The sequence below is a fragment of the Otolemur garnettii genome, unplaced genomic scaffold (assembly GCF_000181295.1).
Source record: "Otolemur garnettii isolate 467f Iridium unplaced genomic scaffold, OtoGar3 scaffold00015, whole genome shotgun sequence".
NCBI lineage: Eukaryota > Metazoa > Chordata > Mammalia > Primates > Galagidae > Otolemur > Otolemur garnettii.
In genome coordinates this window covers 3,604,384-3,624,796 of record NW_003852410.1, presented here as the reverse complement: position 1 = coordinate 3,624,796, position 20,413 = coordinate 3,604,384, and the positions used below count along the sequence as shown (strand labels likewise).

The 20,413-nt window shown below is 40.0% G+C and overlaps 1 protein-coding gene across 3 annotated transcripts in view; it reads left to right on the top strand.

Moving 5' to 3' along the window:
* The window catches only part of GRM7 (glutamate metabotropic receptor 7), an 899,252-nt gene that overhangs the window by 707,679 nt on the left and 171,160 nt on the right, over window positions 1-20,413 (top strand). The gene's annotated exons all lie outside the window — the stretch shown is intronic.

Here is a 20,413-nt window from a genome sequence, read left to right as displayed (position 1 = left end):
ACGCCTGGCTACTTTCTGGTTGCAGCTGTCCTTGTTGTTTGGTGGGCACGGGCTGGATTCGAACCCACCACCTTAGGTGCATGTGGCTGGTGCCTTAGCCACTTGAGCCACAGGTGCTAAGCCAGGAATTCAGATTTTAAACCCACCTGGCAGAAAACTATTGTTTAACTCCTGGTCACTATCCCCCCCACCCTCATCTCAGTGTGAATTCTCACCTGGTCTTTTATCAACCAGCACCTTGAAATCTCTGCTACCTCCCCTGAGCACAGCGTGACAAGGACTCTGTTGGGGTAGACACATGGTTTTAAGTTCTACTCAAAGTTTGCAAATAGCTGCTGTTGCTCTTCTCTCTTGTCAGAGGGTATGTTCTACTAGCTTTTCTCCAAGGTTCCTTTAAGTGTATGTAACTTTTAATGGAAAATTATAATGCTATTATGACTGCCTGAGTTCTAGGTCTCGTGTTTGGCAGTAGGCATCTTGAATCGGCAAATATTTTCAAACACCGACAGGTATATTCAAGGCACATGCTTATAGCTAAGGAGCAAAATCATTATTTCCTACAGTGGAGCCCCCAGCAGCTCCTCAGCCCACTGCTCTGCTGACTCCGTTTTACGTGTAGTAGTCCCAGCTCAGTCCTAGATCTGTGCAGCTGTCTCCCTGCACAGACACCGTCCTATCCACCTGCTCACACGACACCCGCGGGGAGGGGCAAAGGCATTGCTGAGCGTAGTTTCTGTCTAACTGAGATGTGTAAGGGGAGCCAGCTCTTTAGATAATGACATAGACTCACCTCTGCCTTAGCCCATTTAGGCTGAAATAACAAAATGCCATAAACCGGGAGGCTTATAAACCACAGAAATTTATTGCTCACAGTTCCTGGAGTCCAAGACTAAGGCACTGGCAGACTGGCTGTCTGGGAAGGCTGGCTCCTTGGCCCCTACCAGCTGCCCACTCACGTGGTGGAAGGACAGGACACCTCTCTGGGGCCTCTTTACTGTGGCGCTCATCCCACTCCTGAAGGGTTTGTCTTCGTGATTTAATCGCTCCCCAAAGTTGTGCCTGCTAATGTCATCACATTGGTGACTCGCTTTTGACATAAGCATTTTGGGTGCATATAAACATTCAGACCATGGCAATCTGTATGTTTCAGTTATTTTCACCTCTCTAAATTGGGGCTTAAGAGACGTAACACCTAGTGCAAAGATCCAATGTGAGAGTGTAGATGAAGTGCTGAAAAATGTGCCTGGCCCGAAGTGGACTGTGCTGCCTGCCGTTGTAAATAGCCATGATTTGGGTACATAGGTCCCTTTGGAGCTTGTGAGATGCACTGTGTTAAAGTTCGTTATTTCACTTCCAAGAAACAAGAGTTGACAACGTCCTTCTTGACTCACCCGCGCAAGTTTCCACTTGCTCAGTTTCTCGGAGTTGCTGGGAGGGCTTCATTTCTTTTCATCCGTGCATATTTTGTTTCTTTATACTTGTGTGTTTTAAACTTTTTTTTTAGTTTTTTTTTTATTGAATTATAGCTATATACATTAATACTATCATAGGGTACAGTGTGTTGTTTCTATATGCAATTTGAAATACTTTTATCCAACTGGTTAACATAGCCTTCATGTCATTTTCTTAGTTATTGTGTTAAGACATGTATATTCTACATTTAGAAAGATTCACATGTACCCTTGTAGGATAAATCATAGGCATGATCCCCCCAATCACCCTCCCTCCACCCATCCTTCCCCCTCCCCTCGCCTCCCTCTCCCCTTTCCCCATATTCTTGGGCAAAAAATTGGGTTATAGTTTCCTATGATAGCTATACATTAGTTTCATACTAGGGTTGAGTACATTGGATACTTTTTCTTCTGTTTTATAGTGACCCACATACTGATTTGACTGGAATTTATTGATCTCTGGTTTTATGCCAGGCATTGTGCTAATAGATTAAGGACTCAATAGGTGAGACACAGCATTGTCCCTGTCCTCCCTGAACTTGCCACTTCAGAGAGGGAACAGGAGTTAACTGAATGCTCTCTCACATACAGCATGAACTGCATCTTGGGTAGTGAATGATACTGTAAGACGCTCTTTTAAGGGAATTTCACCTAAGTGAGAGATTGGAAATGTGTCTTTGTAGAGGTAACCCCAGCACTGACAGCCTAAGGATGGAGTGGTTGCCAGCCTGGGAAAAGGGAAAAGGGCCATTAAGGAGAAGGAGCAGGATATAGTCGAAGGACTTGTACATGTGTGAGCCTCTAAAGAGAGCTCAGGGGACCATGGCATGTGGCATGACACCAAAAACAAACAAACAAGCAAAAAGACCCCAAGTATTATGGTTTTTAACTGAAGAGCAATGCAAATCCATTTAAGGGTGCTCTTCAGCAGAAAAGAGTGGGGCTGCTCTGAATAGAACCTTCTTTTGAAAGATAACTGTTTCTGGAGGGTGCAATGGAGCAGATGTGTGCGGGCCAGAGTGGAGTCCCCAAAGCCTCAGGGCTAGGGCACAAATGCTCAGAGCGCAGTCTCTGGAGGGAAGGGTAGAGAATGAGGCATGTAGGTGGCTGTGCTGAGCACTTACAGGATGAAATTGATAGGGCTTGGTGACGGCTGGACATAAAGGCGAGAAGAGGAAACGTTGAGAGACACTTGTTAAGATTCTGATTTTGTCACCTGCACGCATGCCTTTCACGGAGATAATGTCTGTCTGGGAAGAGACCTCATAAAGTAGCTTTGTAGTGTGAACATATTTTAAAATTACGGTTACCTTAAAATTATAATTAGGGTAGCACTATTTTCAAGTCAGAAACATACGTGCGTATTGAGGAAGGAAGAAAAAGAAAATAAAGTACTCTGACGTTTCGAGTGCTTTAATTTATCTGGGGTCATCCTTCTGGTAAACTTCCAAGGCAGATACTGTCCTCAGAGACAGAATCCAAAAAGGTTTCTGACAGATTTGGTGACTGGCTTAGGGACCACACTTAATGATAAGGAGAACAGGTGTTTCATCACAGGTCTGTAGGAAACCAAAACAGGCTTTAGCCACAGAATATTTCCTCTGTACTTACTTTATATTGGTTTTATGAGGATTTTATGAGAGTCCTGCCTACCCAGGGAATTCACAGTGATCTCTTAAGAAGATGTGGTTATAGGTCCACACAGCAGGTTTAAATCAGATGCCCTGGGTTTTTAGAGGAGCGGGTCTGGTATTACCTCATGGCTTCCACTTGAGTCAAGATTAAGGGGCAGGTGTAGCCTGGGCCCCTGAGGAAGGCTCACCAACCAGAAATGGAAGGAAAGCAGAGAGGGAGAATTAGTAGAACTCTGCGCTGTCTTTGGAAACCTAAGTTTGCCCACGAAAACAGTAACTAAACATCAAAGTAAACATACTGGCAATAGTAAAAAACTTAAGCTCAATAATAGTCCTCAAAAATGTATAACTGGTATTAATATAAATAATTCTGAATGTGGGCATGAACGTGTAAATCTCCCTTTTGTTCCCTTAAACCAACCATTTCCAAATAAGGCAGCTCTTTCTATCTCTGAGCATAACCCCGGAGAGCCTTGGAGTTGAGTGAGAAGGGGAGGGAACTTTAGAAATACACATCATCCGTGTCCTGTGATTGATATTTTAACCCCCTGGAAGCACCCTTTGCTAGTTTGTCGGTTTGGTTTTGTCTTTTCTGTCTCCCTGCTGGGACTGGGGGCAGCGAGACATTAAAATTAACCTAAGCGAGGCAGTTAGAGAAGATGTTTCCACAAACGCATTAAAACATACACAAGAAACTAGCAGCAGGGTTTGCTTTCACAGATTTTGTTTGCAGGGACAGAAGGAAGGCTAACTTTTCATGCAACACATCACCTCTTAAAAGTTTTGAAAATTTGTAACTCAGCACATTTTTAGAGTCCATTGTTTCTGTGGCCTGAAAGCCACCAACAAGTAAAGAGAGAATGGACTCAGATCCTGAATACTTGAGCCTGGGCTTCCTTATCCACAGAGTTCACACAGTAATTTTTACCTTGCATGGCTTTTAATGAAACTACTATATATATAAAATATATACTCGTGAAAGAGATAGTATATATTTAATACCTGGCTTAGAGTGGGCAATCAATAATAATAATTTTATTGACAGGTGGTGGTAAAATAATATGTTCTATTCAAGTTTTAATTCTAAAGTTTTCCAAGTAAAAAATCCAACCTGGTATTCAAAAATTGGGGAAAAAGAAGAGCCGGGAGTAGTGATAAGTGCTGCTAGGCTGTAGAATTTTGCCAGTTTAGCAAATTTATTCTAGTAGGAGGGCAGGGAATAGAATAAAAATAATGAGAATAATAATAAATAATAGTCCATTTTTATCCCAAGAATGTTTATTTATCTGACGTAGGCCCAAACTGATTTCATTCTTATACCATATATTTAATAAGAGAATTAGGGATTCACATATCTCAGTGAATTGTATTGCCTAAATGTTATTGACATAAGCATTAAACCATTATCATTTTCAAGCTCTGGATTGAAAAACTAATTACAAGGCTTTAATAGTTAAATCCTAGCTGCCAAGTCTTATGACTATTGTAGCACTATCTATAAGGCTGAATAATTATTTGAACTGTTGACATGGTAACTGTTTTGTAAAAGCAATCTGTAAGGTTGTATCCAATCTTCCAAGCAGTTTTCAAGAATTATGTTCAAATATGGCCATTGAAATCTGGGAAGCTTGTTATTAAAAGCATGACCAGCAAAGTGGTTAATTTTCCTGTGAGAAGATGTCAATTAACCCTAATAGAATTATTTTGGTGCTGATTTTGTTTAATCAAACATCAGAAAATAATTGAGCTCTGAACAAATGGCTTATTATAGAAATGTGCAGGTTGGCAAGAAAGACTGCAGAGTGCATTTCAATAATGCATGTGTATTAACAGTTACTTTTTTCATTAAAATAAGCAATTTATAAAAGGCCTGGTGCTAAGGGCATCAGTAGGATACGTGCCCTCTGGAGAGCTGCTCTGCTTCTCATCCAAAATAAAGTCAGATGTTCTAGAAATGTGAGCACACTGAAGACAGCAGGGAAGGGAAGCTTGTCATCTTACTTATCAGCTATCAGGTGTGCAGAAAAAACAAACTAAGTTGTGGGCCCTGTGTTTATTTATAAACATTATCTACTACTGCTGCCTCCAGGGTATCCAGAAGCATAGTGTAACCCACTGTTTCTCACCTCTGGATGCACATAGGAATGTTATGGGACATTCTGGAAACATACTGATATATGAGTCCCATCGTGGACCAACTAAATTAAAATCCTTCTCAGGGTACCTGGACATGAATAAGTTTCAGAGTCTCCTAACATGTCCCTAGTACATATCCTGGGGAGAGGACCACTGCACTAAGCCATCAGCCACCACACAAGATTATATCTCATCTCCACTGCAAAGGTGAATGAACACGAAAGGTTAGTCTGTCAAATCTGATTTGCACAAATCAGGAGTGATCTTACCTAGTATATTGATCTGGTAGGGCTGCCAAAACAGCATACCGCATGCTGGATGACTTAAACAGCAGAAATTTACCTTCTCTCAGTTAGTTCTAGAGTCTAAATGCCCCAGATGGAGGTGACTTTGGTATTGGGTCCTAGTGAGGGCTCTCTTCTGGGATTGTGGACGGCCACCTTCTTACCTTGTCCTCACCTGGCCTTTCCTCCATGGGACCACCCCAAGGGGCTCTTCCTCTTCTTACAGATACACCGGTCCTGTTAATTAGGGCCCCATCCTTATGACTTCCTTTCATCTTACTGTTTACCTTAAAGGCTGTATCTCCAAATATAGTCATCTTAGGGGTTAAGGGCTTTGACATATGACTTTTGAGGAGACACAATCAATCCATAACTCCCACTATTAGGCTTTACTCTTAGATCCAGAGATACAAATAATTGTGAGATACAGGCAAAGCCGGGAGAGGCAGGGACGCACCCTAACATTCCCAGGTCCTTTCTTCCCCTCAGGTCACCCTTGAACTCAGGATAATAGGTTAGGTCTGTAGGTACTGTATGTATCTACATAGAAAGAAAGAAATTTGAGCAAGTAACCTTCCTTCTTTCTTTCTGGAGGACACTCCCACATCATCCTTCCCTCCTGACACCCCCACACACACACAGAAAGAAGGAGAATGGGTGGTAAGCCTGCTGCCAACTCTGTGCTTCCTGATGACACAAGTGACTGTCCTGAGATGACCGTTTCCCTTCTCCCCCAAGTCCCATGTAGAGTGTTGTTCCTCTTACCACTAGGCCCTGGACTCACTCTCTGACTTTTCCTTTGCTGACACCTTGCTGTTAAGATTTGTCCCCAGACCACCAGCAACATCACCTGGGAGCTTGGTAAAAATTCAGAATCTCAAGCCCCCCTCAGGTCCACTGAGTCCAAATCTGCAATTCAATAAGGTTTTCAGAGCATTTGTTTGCACATTCAAGTTTGAGAAGCACTATTCCTACACCTGGAGAGTTCCCTGCCTTGGGGACACGTCCTTCCCTGTCACTTCCCAGGCTTCTTTCTTCACCTTTCGTGCCACTTTATCTAAATGAGTTACCTTCATGTCATTCTTTCTACTAGAACATTATTTATTTCCTGCTTAGCATCTGTTATAATACATGCTTCATTAATTTGTTGTATTATTGTTGCCTTGACTGTCTCCCCTACTCAAAGCTCCTTGTGGTCAGGAGTCACATGCAACTTTTCAGCAGTTCCGACCTGGTGGATACCACGTGGAACATACTTCTTGGCTGCTAAATAGCTGTTGAATGAGTAATAATAAAATTGTTGTTCTGTGATCTGTTGCCTGCCTGTGGCTGGGTCTCCAGAATTGTCTTCTTTCTTCCTCCTTTGCTTGTATTCTGTATTTCAGCTCAACCAAAACTACTTTTAGACTTTGTGCCACGTCCCCAACATGTGAATCCAGCATTTTTATGCTTTCTTGCTCAAGCTACTCACTCTTCCTGAATGCCCTTTTGCCACCTTGTTTCACTAACGAACTCATATTCATCCTCAGAGACTCTACTCCAATATTCTAGAAAAGGAGCCTCAAGGGCTGATTGGGCCGTAATTATAACTTGAATGACAGTGAATTTAGTTAGATTTACTTGCAAATTTCTATCAGGAAACCAAGATCCTTTCAAAGGGAAAGAAATAGACATTTCTCCTATCCGTACAAAGTACATGAAACACAGAAAACTGTTTTTAGTGAGAATGGTGCTTGAATTATGAGACAGGAGAAATAAGATGATATTAGAAGGCTGGTGTAAGGCCCACTCACGTGTACTTCAATATGTTGGCATGGAAGATCCTTCCAGAAGATCATGGTACTGTCTCCATTCTTAAGTACTTTTCATATCCCTTTAGTCCTCCAGCAGTCCTCCAAAGATAATGGGAACCAAATATGCACTTCATTTTCCTCACTCTCTGATGTTGCCCTAACTTCTCAATGCAAAAATAAGCAAATACACATACTTAGTGGAGAGGCCACTTCTCTCTGAGCTTTGTGCATTTATAAATGTGTAAGACAATATATTCCATTTCTTAAGTAGCTTAACCGGATTTTTTAATTGATTCATCAACATCAACATGTTGCATCTCAACATCGACATCTCAATAGCCTTCTGCAAAACCCATGAGGCACGGGCCAGGGATCAGAAGCAGTATGTACTTACTAAGATGTGATGTGAAGCACCCCCAAAGGGCTCTTATCCAAATATGTCACAGCCACATCCCCTGAGTTATCACCTGAGTCTGAAATTCCAACTATTGGAGTTGGAATGATGCGGGCAATATGTTAAAAACTGAATTGTTTGAGGCACCATTGGAAGGTACATGCCGTAAAACTTTTCTTAGGCTTAGTAGTAGGGAGAACTAACCCGTTTTCCTGTAAGATGAAGGCTGCCTGTGGCTTGCCAGGTGTTTATCAGAAGGAAGTATTTGGCTCAATCTTGTGAACCTGGATGTGGAGAGGGTGAACAAAGGTGTAGAAGCAGTGAGTGAAAGTTAAAACCCACATGCAATGATAGTTTACTCTTTCTCTTATAGTACAAAAGAAAGAAAGAAAAATGCTAATTTTAACTGATTCTTTACCGTTTTAAAACCCTCATATATGCAATCATATCTGATTTTCCTTTAACTCAGTTTTACGGGTAGGAAATCAGCCTTACAGATTGGAGAGTGTTGATAACCCCCGTTCAGGTTCTATGACTTTTTCTGTGACCCCACAGGCTATCAGAGCCCAGGAAGGGAAGAGATTCTAAGGATGAGGCTTGAATCCCAAAGTACTAGTGAAGAAACGGTCACTGTTTTCTGCAGTGTTATCAGAGGAATACAGATCCTGCAGATACTAAATGTCACAGGAAGAGAAAGAATGGTTTGCTCTGTACGCAAATGAATTAAAAAGCTCTGGATTAAATCAAGGAGGCCTAAACTTTCCTCAGTAGCAAAACATCTCAAGATCGTTAACAAACTAACATGCATGGCGGCTCTGGCTCCCCCACGTGCTGTATCAGACTGGTTTCTTTTTCTCAGGAGATGGTGTTGCAAGGCTAGTATTCAGTAGAACGAAATGAAACGTGCGATAACTACCCTAAATAATCTGTATAAAAATAGTTTCTATCTTCTAGATCAAAAAAAGGGAAGCAAGAGATTCAGAGGCTTAGAAAAATAGAAATGAGGGAGGAAAAAAAAATCAAAAGCCTTTTTGTCTTAGTAAACAGATCAGCCTTCCCCTCTCACCTGGCAGAGAGCATGACTCACCCCAGGTGAGTGGGTGAAAAGCAATTTGCAAGTTGTCCTGGGTGTGAAAACCTCAGAAGAATGGCTGAGCTGGTTAGAAAAGAAGATTTAGTGTCAGCGATATGAGGACTTCTATTGTTCTTGCTTGTATAGTTTGTCATGTTTAAAGCAAGTCAGATGCAGAAGGCTCAAACCCAAAGGAAGAATAAGGAGAGTTCAAGGGCGTAAAATACGACATTTCCCCCCCTCCTATGGATCTCTCCTTTTATATAGTAATCTTGAAAGTTCTTTCTTGAGATAGAACCTGCCCCAGGTTCCATATCACCTTTTCAGCTCTGAAAGCATTAAAAAAAAAAAAAAAAAAAAGATAGAAGGTTTCAGTTTTCAAAGTCTAAGTAGAGAGAAGAAAAACACAGATAAAACGCTAGGAGATTTCGAACAAAGAAGAGGCTATTTCTAACTTGAAGGCATCAGGGAAGATTTGAGACATTTAAGCTAATTGCTGAAGAATTAGGAGAAAAAGAATTACAGCTAAAAGAATAAGTATGAACAAAGTTATGCAGATAAGGACCCAGATATCATCTAAGCAAATGGGGACTCAGGTGTTACTCGGTGCCCTTGACTATAGAGTCATGAGGTGGAGGAGGCTGGGTCTGGAGAGGAGGGTCAGGGGTCCGCTGTGTGTAGTGACTTCATACCATAGAGAGATGTCCCCGGTGTTTCAGGTGGGCAGTGGAAAGAGCCTCATTAAAGATTTTAATCCAGGGGACAGCACAACTCAGGCCTTTCCTTCTAAGAAGGCACTCTGGTGACTTTGCACAATTGGTGACTGTGAGCTGTTGTCCTTAGGCACAGATGAACATTAGGAAACAACACAGGTGGCATCCTGGGCTGACATCCAGGTGAAGGAAAATGGACAGAACGGTAAACACCCAGGCACTTAATTCCAGACAGTCATTGCTGGAGAGAGAAGTGAAGCCGAGTGAAGAAATAAATGAGGCAGGGAAGGGCTAAAACCAGAGAAAGCAATTAAGAGAACATGATCATGAGGGCTTCAGTGGACAGACGGCATTGGTGACAAAGAGGACATGGGTGCATGGGAGAAAACCAAAACCAACATTGTGATCAGTACTTTTTGATGGGAGCAAGGAGAAGAAAGAAGCCAAACCGACTGCACTGGTCCCAGTAATAACTTCAGCAGGCAGATCCCCTAAGATGCTACTGTGTCACATAATAGGCCTCCATAGGTCTACTTTCTCAGTAAGTCTAGGAGGTAATCATGACTATCTCCACTTCACAGGGGAAAGAGCTGAAACACCTTGGCCAAGGCTTCCCTGGTAGGAAACTACCCTGGTCCACCAAGTCAGGTTGGAGAGTGTGTGGAAAGACTTAGAGAACGTAAGGGAAGGTGTGTTCAGTTTTTATGTGTGTCTGAAAGGCCACTCTGACATTAAGTGCTGGTGATATTCGGCTGGGAGAACTGGAGCTCAGAAGAGAGAAGTAGACAGGAATGTCCGCCTTAGAGTTCTTTGCATGAATTAAGTTGATCACTGGAGCCCTAAGATATTCTAACTAAATTTATTAATAATTTAGGTAGCTACTATGTCTCAGGCACCATGCTGGCTTCTTACTCATAATTATTATTTTTTCTTTTTTAAATTATTATTATTTAGTCTTCTTAACTAATAGGCTCAAGAAATTGAGACTCTGTATGATCCACTTGCCTCTGTTCATTCTGTCAGCAGGTGAGAGAGGCAAACTTTGAACCCAGGCCAGTCTCACTCCCTGGCCTGGTTCTAAGCTTACCTCGGAGAACAGGCAGGGACCTATAAAAACCAAGCTCTGTCCTGGGCTGCAGATCACTCATGACCGTGTTTCTCCTGCTGGGTAATTGATTCATCTTTCTTCAACTTAGCAGTTGAATGCTCCATATTTAACTCCTTTTCTTCCCTTAAGAAAATGCCAAGGACATTTCAACTGTAAACATTCACTCTATAGATAGATGTACATCAAATGACCAGAAGACAGAGGAGACACCATATGTAATGATGGATCCTTTCAGCACTTTTAATTACAGTTAAAATCAAATTTTGACGGGGAGAGAAAATCAAAGGAGTGGTCAGTCTGTTCTTTCTGTCACACCACCATTTAGCCATTTAATCGACGGTGCTGCTGAGTCCCCTTCCGGATGCTGAGTTTCCAATAGTGGATAAAGCGGACGGTGGCTGGGATCTCGTGGAGTTTAACACGTTAACTGGGAGATGAACTTAATCACAACACATATTTCCATAATTACAAATTGGGTTAAGTGCTAAGAGGAGGGATCTTTTACGAGCTTATGAAAAAGGGAATCAATCCAGTGGGTGTAGGGACTTTTACAATCTGCTGAGCTGAAGGGTTGTTGAGCAGCGTATTAACCGAAAACCACTGTGTGGCAGGAAATTTCACAGACCTCAGCTAAAGCCAGGAGAGTGAAGCCAGCTGATGGGTGTTCCTGCCAGATTCCCCAGTGGGAAGTCATTGAAGAGATGAAGCGAAAGGGTGACATAATTAGACCTGCACATTGAAAAGATCATTCTGGCTGCTGTACAGATGGTGGGCTTAGGAGGGGGCCGTGGGAAGGGAGGTGCCGAAACTGGATAGGAAGCTTTTGCTGCAGAGGGTGTGATAGCAGAGATGAGAACAGAGGGTCAACTCTATAAGGAATGAATTGCCATCTGATTTGTTCCCTCCAACTAAAACCATGTTCAGAACTCAGTAAGTATGTAATGTAAAGTTTTGGGTGTAAAGTAATTAATTCAAGAGCTTGAAATACATAAAACTGACATAAGTTGTTGGTTATTTAGATGTCGGGTGCCAAGGGAAAGGGAAATTTCCAAGATGACACCTAACATCTGGCTTACAGATGATTGAGTCTGCCATGGACTAGGGATTTGGTTTCTGCTTTCTGGGGTTGGGTAGGGGGTGGTGGATCTGAGTCAGCTGCTTTTTTTCAATAAAGGGCCAAACAATAAATATTGTAGGCTTTTCTGCCCATGCAATCCCAGCTACTCAATTCTACCATTGTTTTACCCTAAAAGAGTTACCATCATTTAAAAATAATATGTAAAGGAATCAGTGTGGAGGTGTTTCAATACAATTTTATTTCCAAAAATAGGCAGTAGGTAAGATTTTACCCATATGCCATACTTTGCAGATCATGAGTTCAGGTTTTTTTTCTTTTCTTTTCTTTCTTTCTTTTCTTTCTTTCTTTTTTTTTTTTTTTTTGAGACAAAATCTCTTTCTGTTACCCTGGGTAGAGTGCCCTGACATCACAGCTCACCACAACCTCAAACTCTCGGGCTCCAGTGATCCTCTTGCCTCAGCCTTCCAAATAGCTGGCACTATAGGTGCCCGTCACAACACCCAGCTAGTTTTTCTATTTCCTGTAGAGATGGAGTCTCACTTGCTCAGGCTAGCTGAACTCTTGAGCTTAAGCGATCCACCTGCCTTAGCCTCCCAGAGTGCTAGAATTACAGGTGTGAGTCACCATACTTGGCCTTGAACAAATTTATTTTTGAGGTGTCCGTGTTAGTTATGTTTATGTTATAGGTTATTCTTAAATCTAAGCTTTAAAATTATTTTTAATATATTTAATAATTAGAAAAGGCTAAAAGAAGTATCTATGGTACAGCTTTTAGGACACTGTGTTCCCAGAGGGTGAAGAAATAGGATTTCACTTGTAGTTAGCATATAAATGGTTCATGAGGAGATGGCTTGGTCTGGTGGCCTGTTTGACAGAGATAGCAGCTAAGGATGTCAGCAGATGCACATTGTTTGGCCATCCGAGTATGTGGTATTTTTTAAAATGCATTGAAGTTGTAAAAAAAAATCCAAAGATTCCACATAAGGCTGTCTTCATTCTTTCTGAAAAGAAAAATAAAAGAATTTCTGAAATCAAATAAAACTGCCCTTTTGTAGTTACAGGTTTAGAAAGGTTTCATAAAGAAAGACCCAGATTTACTTTGGGGAAAGACTGTTCAATTAGTCTGGGAGCTTTGAAATAGTCAAATTTAAAATAAGAACCCACCCCGCTGTCCTTTGTTCTCTAGGGAAATGGAAACCTTGAAGCATAAGCACAGATCGCTTTGGCAGAATCGTAATGCAACCCGATCTTTATGTGTAATTTAACAAAACAGTTTCTTAGACTTGGTTGTTTTGAGAGGGAAGAAGTGTTTCTTACACCCAACCACTTCATTTGTTGACTTTATGTGCCGAGCTTTCGTAGGCATTTTAAGCGACATTATGAAACTTAAGTCTGGAGACTTGCCTGACTGTGCAAACTTATAATTCCACTACAACATTCTGTGTTCCCATTAAATTATAATAGAGTAGAAGTAAGCATTTTAAGTGTCCCATTCATATTTCTAAGGAGAGATAGGTCAAGAATAGGCCAAAGAGGTAGTTCTGTAGTCACCTAAGTTCACTGTGTAGAATAAGGACTTTCTTCTGTGGCCCAGCCCTTTGGATAGTTTGGATCAGAGATTATCAACTTGGCCACATACTGAAATTGCCTGGGCAACTTTAAAACGTACCAATGCCTATTTCCTATCCCTTAGATCAGTGTTTTTCAACCTTTTTTATCTCACTGCACACTTGAACCTATAGTTAACCTATAGCTAACTTATGTTAATAAAAAAGAAGAGCAAAAACATAAATAAATAAATAAACTTACTGTACTTTGAACTTCTTTTGGAAATAATTTAATTAATGTTCTTTAAAAATGTTGGTGACACACCTAAGAACCTCTCATGGCACACCAGTGTGCCCTTGAAAATTACTGCCCTAGAGGTTGTGATTTAATTGGTCCAGGTTTGGAGATTTTTAGAAGATCCCCAACTGATTCAAGCATGCACACAAATTTGGAACCACTGGCTTAATTCAAAGCCAAGGCTCAGAGAACTGAGGGAAGTCTCAGTCATCTTGTACCCTCTGGAGATTTACAGAGAAATAAAGTTCTGAATCCTTCCAGGAATTCCCAGGGTCTACTGCAGTTAAAAATAAAAAAAAATCCTAATAATACTATATACAACACTTTCTTCCTGTGGTACATTAAAATAAAAAAAGGGATGATGGCTATATTTAAAATTTTGAGTAGGTAGAATCTGTAGTGTTTTTATTATACTATAGAGTCCCTAAATTCTGTTCACAGTCTAGTCTTGCTGCCTAATGTTTAGAAGAAAAGGAATAGCAGAGGGTTTTAACAAATGGAAGAACATACCATGTTCATGGCTAGGAAGAATCAACATTGTTAAAATGTCTATACTTCTCAAAGCAATCTACCAATTCAATGCCATCCCTATTAAAATACCAACATCGTACTTTCAAGACTTGGAAAAAACAACTCTTTGTTTTGTATGGAACCAGAAAAAAGCCCTATATAGCTAAGACAGTTCTTAGTAATAAAAACAAAGGTGAGGCATCAGCATACCATATTTTAGGCTGTGCTACAAAGCCATAGTGGTCAAGACGGCATGGTACCGGCACAGAAATAGAGACATAGACATTTGGAATTGAATAGAGAACCAGGAAATGAAAGTAACATCTTGCAACCACATAATCTTTGATAAACCAAACAAGAATATACACTGGGGGCAAGACTCCCTATTCAGTAAATGGTTCTGGGAGAACTGGATATCCACATGTACAGGACTGAAGCTGGGCCCACACCTTTCTCCACTCACAAAAATTGATTCAAGATGGATAAAAGACCCAAATTTAAGGCTTGAAATGAGAAAAATCCTCAAAGAAAGCATAGGAAAAACACTGGAAGATATCGGCCTGGGGAAAGACTTTATGAAGAAGACTTCCATGGCAATTGCAACAACAACAAAAATAAACAAATGGGACTTAAACTGAAATCTTCAGTACAGCTAAGGAGACAACAACCAAAGCAAATAGACAACCTACCCGATGGGAAAAGATATTTGCATATTTTGAATCAGAAAAAAAGCTTGATAACCAGGATTTATAGAGAACTCAAATTAATACACATGAAAAAAGCCAACAGTCCCATTTATCAGTGTGCAAGAGACATAAACAGAACCTTCTCTAAAGAAGACAGATGAATGGCTAGCAAACATATGAAAAATGCTCATCATCCCTAATTATTAAAGAAATGCAAATCAAAACCACCCTGAGATATCATCTAACCCCAGTGAGAATGGCCCACATCACAAAGTCTCAAAGCTGCAGATGCTGGTGTGGATGTGGAGAAAAGGGAACACTTTTACACTGCTGGTTGGACTGCAAACTAATACAACCTTTTTGGAAGGAAGTATGGAGAATCCTCAAAGAACTCAAGCTAGAACTCCATTTGATCCTGCAATCCCATTCCTGGGCATCTACTCAGAAGGAAAAAAAATCCTTTTACCACCAGAACACTTGCAGTAGACTGTTTATCGCAGCTCAGTGTACAATTGTCAAAACGTGGAAACAGCTTAAATGCCCCCCAACCCAGGAATGGATTAACAAGCTGTGGTATACGTATACCACGGAATACTATTCAGCCATTAAAAAAATGGAGATTTTACAGCCTTTGTATTAACCTGGATGGAAGTGGAACACATCATTCTTAGAAAAGCATCAGAAGAATGAAGAAGCAAGAATCCTATGTACTCAATTTTGATATGAGGACAATTCTTGACCCACTACTTGGTGGGGATTGGGGGAAAGGAAGAGCAGAGAGAGGGAAGGAGGAAGGGTGGTGGAGTCCTGGTGTGTGACACACCTCTTGGGGGCAAGACACAAGTATAGGAGGGACTTTACCTAACAAATGCAGTAAGTGTAACCTGGTTTTTTGTACCCCCAATGAATCCCCAACAATAAAAAAAGAAAGAAAGAAAATAAAGAAAATAAGTCATCGAGGTGTTGCCAAATTCCCTCTCAATCTCTTGCTAATCCCTCCATTCCTCACTAAAACCTAAATCTAGCTGTTTCCTGGCACTGAAAATCCAACATTCCTGTGCCATTTTCCTAGCAAGCTTTTGAAAATAAACTCCACAAATGAGACAAGACAAATGTATTTTAATGAATAAATGGCATTTTAATAAGAAAGCTGTTTTTAAATCCATTCATTCTATGAAAGTTCTATTAAGCAAAAATAATATCACAGAGAATTATACAATAAAAGCACTGGCCCACTTGGTCTATGGAGTAAACTTGGCAAAAATGGAAATGGAATTTCACCAAGAAAAATATCCTTGGACTGACAAAATTTTCTTTTACATAGAAAGTGTCTGTCTGGGGAAAGGAATGGATCTCTTCTAGATAAAAATGGATGCACCAAAACAGTCTTTATAAAAATTCTCTGTTTGATTTTTGTGTTTGGCAGTAAGGCAGCAGTTAATTTGTTTTTATTTTAAATTCCAGTGATTATAAGTTCCAGAACTTCCCTAGGGAGTGACTAGTTCTCTCTGTATTAGAGCAAGACCCCAATTTTTAAGCCTCCCACCCCAAACATGCATGATAAGAGAATTGTACCTGGCAGGTGTTTTTTCATTATTTCCATCTGGGTCAGAAGCAGTGGCATCCAGGCTGATTTCTGTGTCTGGTGCCTTACCACCTATTTTTTCCCTGAGCATTTTCAGGAGACAAAAAGACAAGTGTTTCTGATCACACCTGATTCTAAACCTCCCTTTCTTTTGGAATTATTTATCATACATGAGTAGGGCAGACTCACAAGATCCCTGTGTACAGAGGGAAGGATATATGTGTTAGAATGCTTGATAACCATTAGTAGACTGCCCATTGAACACTGGTTAGCTGTTAAGGGAAGTTCATCATTTCATCTTTAAAATTCCTGGTAGAGCAGGACCAGGAAGAGAGCATTAGTTAACTTGGTGACATAATTGTGCCATCAAAGACACAACTTATTTTTAATTGTGTTTTGTTTTGTTTAGTTTTTGGCCATCCTCACTGTATGAGCTTTGTTTCTTGGGCTTTTGTTGTTGTTGTTGTCGTTCTTAATTGCAAAATGGCTGATGTAGCTCGAAGTATCATATTCACACAAATTCAAGTTCAAAGGCTGAAGACAGTGTGGAAGTTGACAATACAAAAAGAAGTCACCAAAATGGAGTCAGGGAGTGCCGGGCCATAAAGAGGCAGCTGTCCCATGTTCATCCTTTTTTTTTTTTTTTTTACCTTGTAAAAAGAGCAAATGGAGCTTATTACAGAATTTTGCTCTGAGGTGCAATATTTGAAATAAGACCCTGTGACCAGGACAGTTGCCTGCCCACGGTTATTTCTCCCAGTGAACTAATCACAATGCCTGCAGTGAGTTTCTGACAATTATAAACTTGGTTTCAAAGCAGTCTGCATGGACTCCTGTCTTTCCTTTGTCCCAGTGTTCCTCCCCTGTGTGCCTGTGATTTTCTTTTTCTTTTTTATTATTAGATCATAATTGTGTACATTAATTCCATCATAGGATACAGTGTGTTGCTTAGGACGCACACCCTGGGTTGCACCCCGCTGCTATTTCCAGTTAAACTGCTTTGTTCTAGAGAGCCTGTCTCTCTGAGTTCTGGGTTTTGGGGTTTGTTTTTTTTTTTTTTTTTTTTGGTTAACAATAGCATATTCCTTCTTTGTGTGTCTCTTTTTTAAGAATGACGAACGCTTTCCTAGGACCTCACAACAAGCTTATTCTTGCTTTCTCTGGACAGAACTGTATAATTTGCTTTATCATAAATGGTTGATCCATCTATCCATTCAGTCCGTGCGCCTGCTTTGGTTATTAATTGTTAGTATTGCATATATAAAGTTATTTTCTCTTGCCAAGAGCTAGTACCTCGTTCATCCTTCCCCATGAAACCAAATACCAAGCAGATCAGGTATGAAAAAAATCATAAACTTCTAACAAATGCACATAATATAACTCAGTTATATGTACCCTTATATTCATCCAAAATAAAAATACATGCATTTTAAAAAATCGTGAACCTTAGGTGTCCTGGAGGAAAATTATCCTTATCAGGTCATGGAAACGTATATCTCCTAATGAAAAAAATGATAAACTTTTCAACCTAATCTTAAACTTTCTGAACCTTAAATTTGGCTTCTCAGCTAAAGGAAGCACAGTTTTATTGCAGAGTTCAGGAGAAACTTGAAATTTTCCTTCCTCGTAGCCTTCTGGCAATTAAATTGACATTATACATTTTTTTTCACAGCCCTGAATGATTATCCTTTTTTAAATAGATGCCCCTGGGCATTTGCGGCTGATTGTTTCTTCTTATGAAAGAGGACACCGTGTCAGTGTGGATGAGAACAGATACACACGAACCGTACCCACCACTTTAACTAAATTCTCACTTCCTGGAGCTTTTAAAGGCTACTTTATACCTTCATGGGATGCAGATTCTATTTTCAACGATGATCTTTGTTGGCAAAGGAAGTAAATTAGACTTTTGTTCATCTGGAGCAAGAGGCAACTTTGTTGATTTAATATATACAATTGAATTGAGTTGAAATCCACTTTAAATGAAAATTGAAAGCAAATTAAGTAATCAGTCAATGCAATGTGTGTGGTTTACAGCTCTTGTATGTAGTTGGATAAGTTGAGGGGGAAAAAGCTGTTTAGCATTGCCAGGCATTTTATTTTATTCAAAGTGGGGGGAATAGTGAGTTGGCAACATTTAAAATTGGCTATAAAATATTATGTATAATGATAATTTGTTTTTGTATTCGTGTGAGCCCGACAGTTATTCCTATAGATCAAGTATAATCATATGGCATATTAGTACCCACTGGTGTTAGAATCAGGCCCTTTCAACTTCAGTTAATGAAATTTATCTTTTTTCTTTTTTTAGTTGTTAATCTTTCCTACTGACCATGAGTAAGACCTTTTAATTTGACTTTTGAAAACACTGTTATTGGGAAGAACGATTTTTAAGGTTCCAACTCTTTAAAATTTGACATTTGTAAAGTTAATGCATATCTTTTTCGATATGCATTACGAATTATTCCTTTAATCTGATGACTTTGGGATGGCTTCTAGTGACTTGCTGCCTTGAAAATGGAGATGACAATGTTGAGCAAGAAATGATTATGTTTTATATTCAGTCAGATTTATTAGCGCTGACTTGACTTTTGTGCATATGCAAATAAGTTCACTCTAGAATCACCTGGAGGTTCTTGGTTCTCCGGTAAAAGTTTAAATTCAACCATTAAGATTGTGTTATTTTAAGAAGTTTAACTCCTGAGCTGCTTTCTTTCAGAGTTAGGTACATTTGATTCATATTTTGAATGCAGTTCACATTCAAGCATTAATGGCAACACCACTCCCTGCTATGCATTGCATTCAGATATTAACATAACACGGAAATTCCAATGAGTAATGAATTGATTTTTTACCCCTTATTTCTTAAAATCATGCGTTTTAAAAAAAATCTCAGACTTTACAGCATCTTCCAATCTATTTTTTTCGTTTGTCTTAAAAAATTCAATTAACTAGGGTACAGAGAAAATCAGCAATAGTTGTTAATTGGAATTTGTTCTATAAAATAATTAGCTGACTTAGTACATCTTTTGCAAATTGTACGCACTGAAACTATTTCGTGCATAGATTACTCAAGACCTTGGTTATAAGTAACAAAAATGAAATTTAAAGTATTTTTGCATAGGTGAATTTACTGACTTCCGTAATGGCATAGTCTAAGGAAATCCTGTTTCAGGTATATCCAGAAGCTTAAACAAGCTAACCAATAATCATTCTCTCTACACTGATTTACTCAGTGGGTTTTTTTTTTTTTCTTCCCAGTCTTTTTTTTTTTTTTTTTTGGTTTGTTTGTTTTTTGTATCTGTGAGCCCCAGAACCTTATAGCTTGGAAACTCTAAGTCCAGCGAAAACGAAGATTTTTATCTTGTATATTCTCAGTCCAAGTCATGAAATTAAGCTCCATGACCTGGGACACAATGAACCCCTATCTCTGGGCTGGGAGGGTGGAATGTATCAGAGGCTGATAGAGATGGTTCTTGGACAATACCTGACAACACACCGTGGGATTTTAATAGAAATGAATGTGTTCAGGCTCCATCCCAGATCTAGTAAATCCAAAAATCTGGGAGACGGCTCCAGAAAATGGTTGTAATAAGTCCTCCAAGTGATTCTGATGCATACTCCAGTGTGAGAACTACTGCAGTCAACTCACTGGTGACGTCTGGGTTATGTGCTCAGCCCAACCCCAGGGCTTCGGTCTAAGTTCACAGCACATAGACAAGAAATCTGAGGAGCTGATACCAAGGACGAGGAAGAGCAGTTGCTCTGCTGGCAAAGAGGAGCGATGTCTACTGTCATGAGATTTCAATCCCTAGTAAGGTTTCCCATTGTTCCTAATATTCTTTTTTTAGAACATGACTGGTTTTAAGCCCCTCCTCCCCCAGAAAACCATTGTTCTCATTAAGCAAATACACTTTCATCTTTCCCTAGAATATGGTGCTTAAGCCTAAATGTCATCTCCAGGTGGATGGCTAATCTTGAAAGGTGTCCGGACTTTATTACTTTCTTATCAAATGCTTCCTGAACCCTTAGGATACAGCCTCATATAATCAAAGCCTTTGTTAATGAGCCTCACTTCTCCAGTGGGACAAGTGATGGAATAGATTCACTTTGCTTCAAAAATT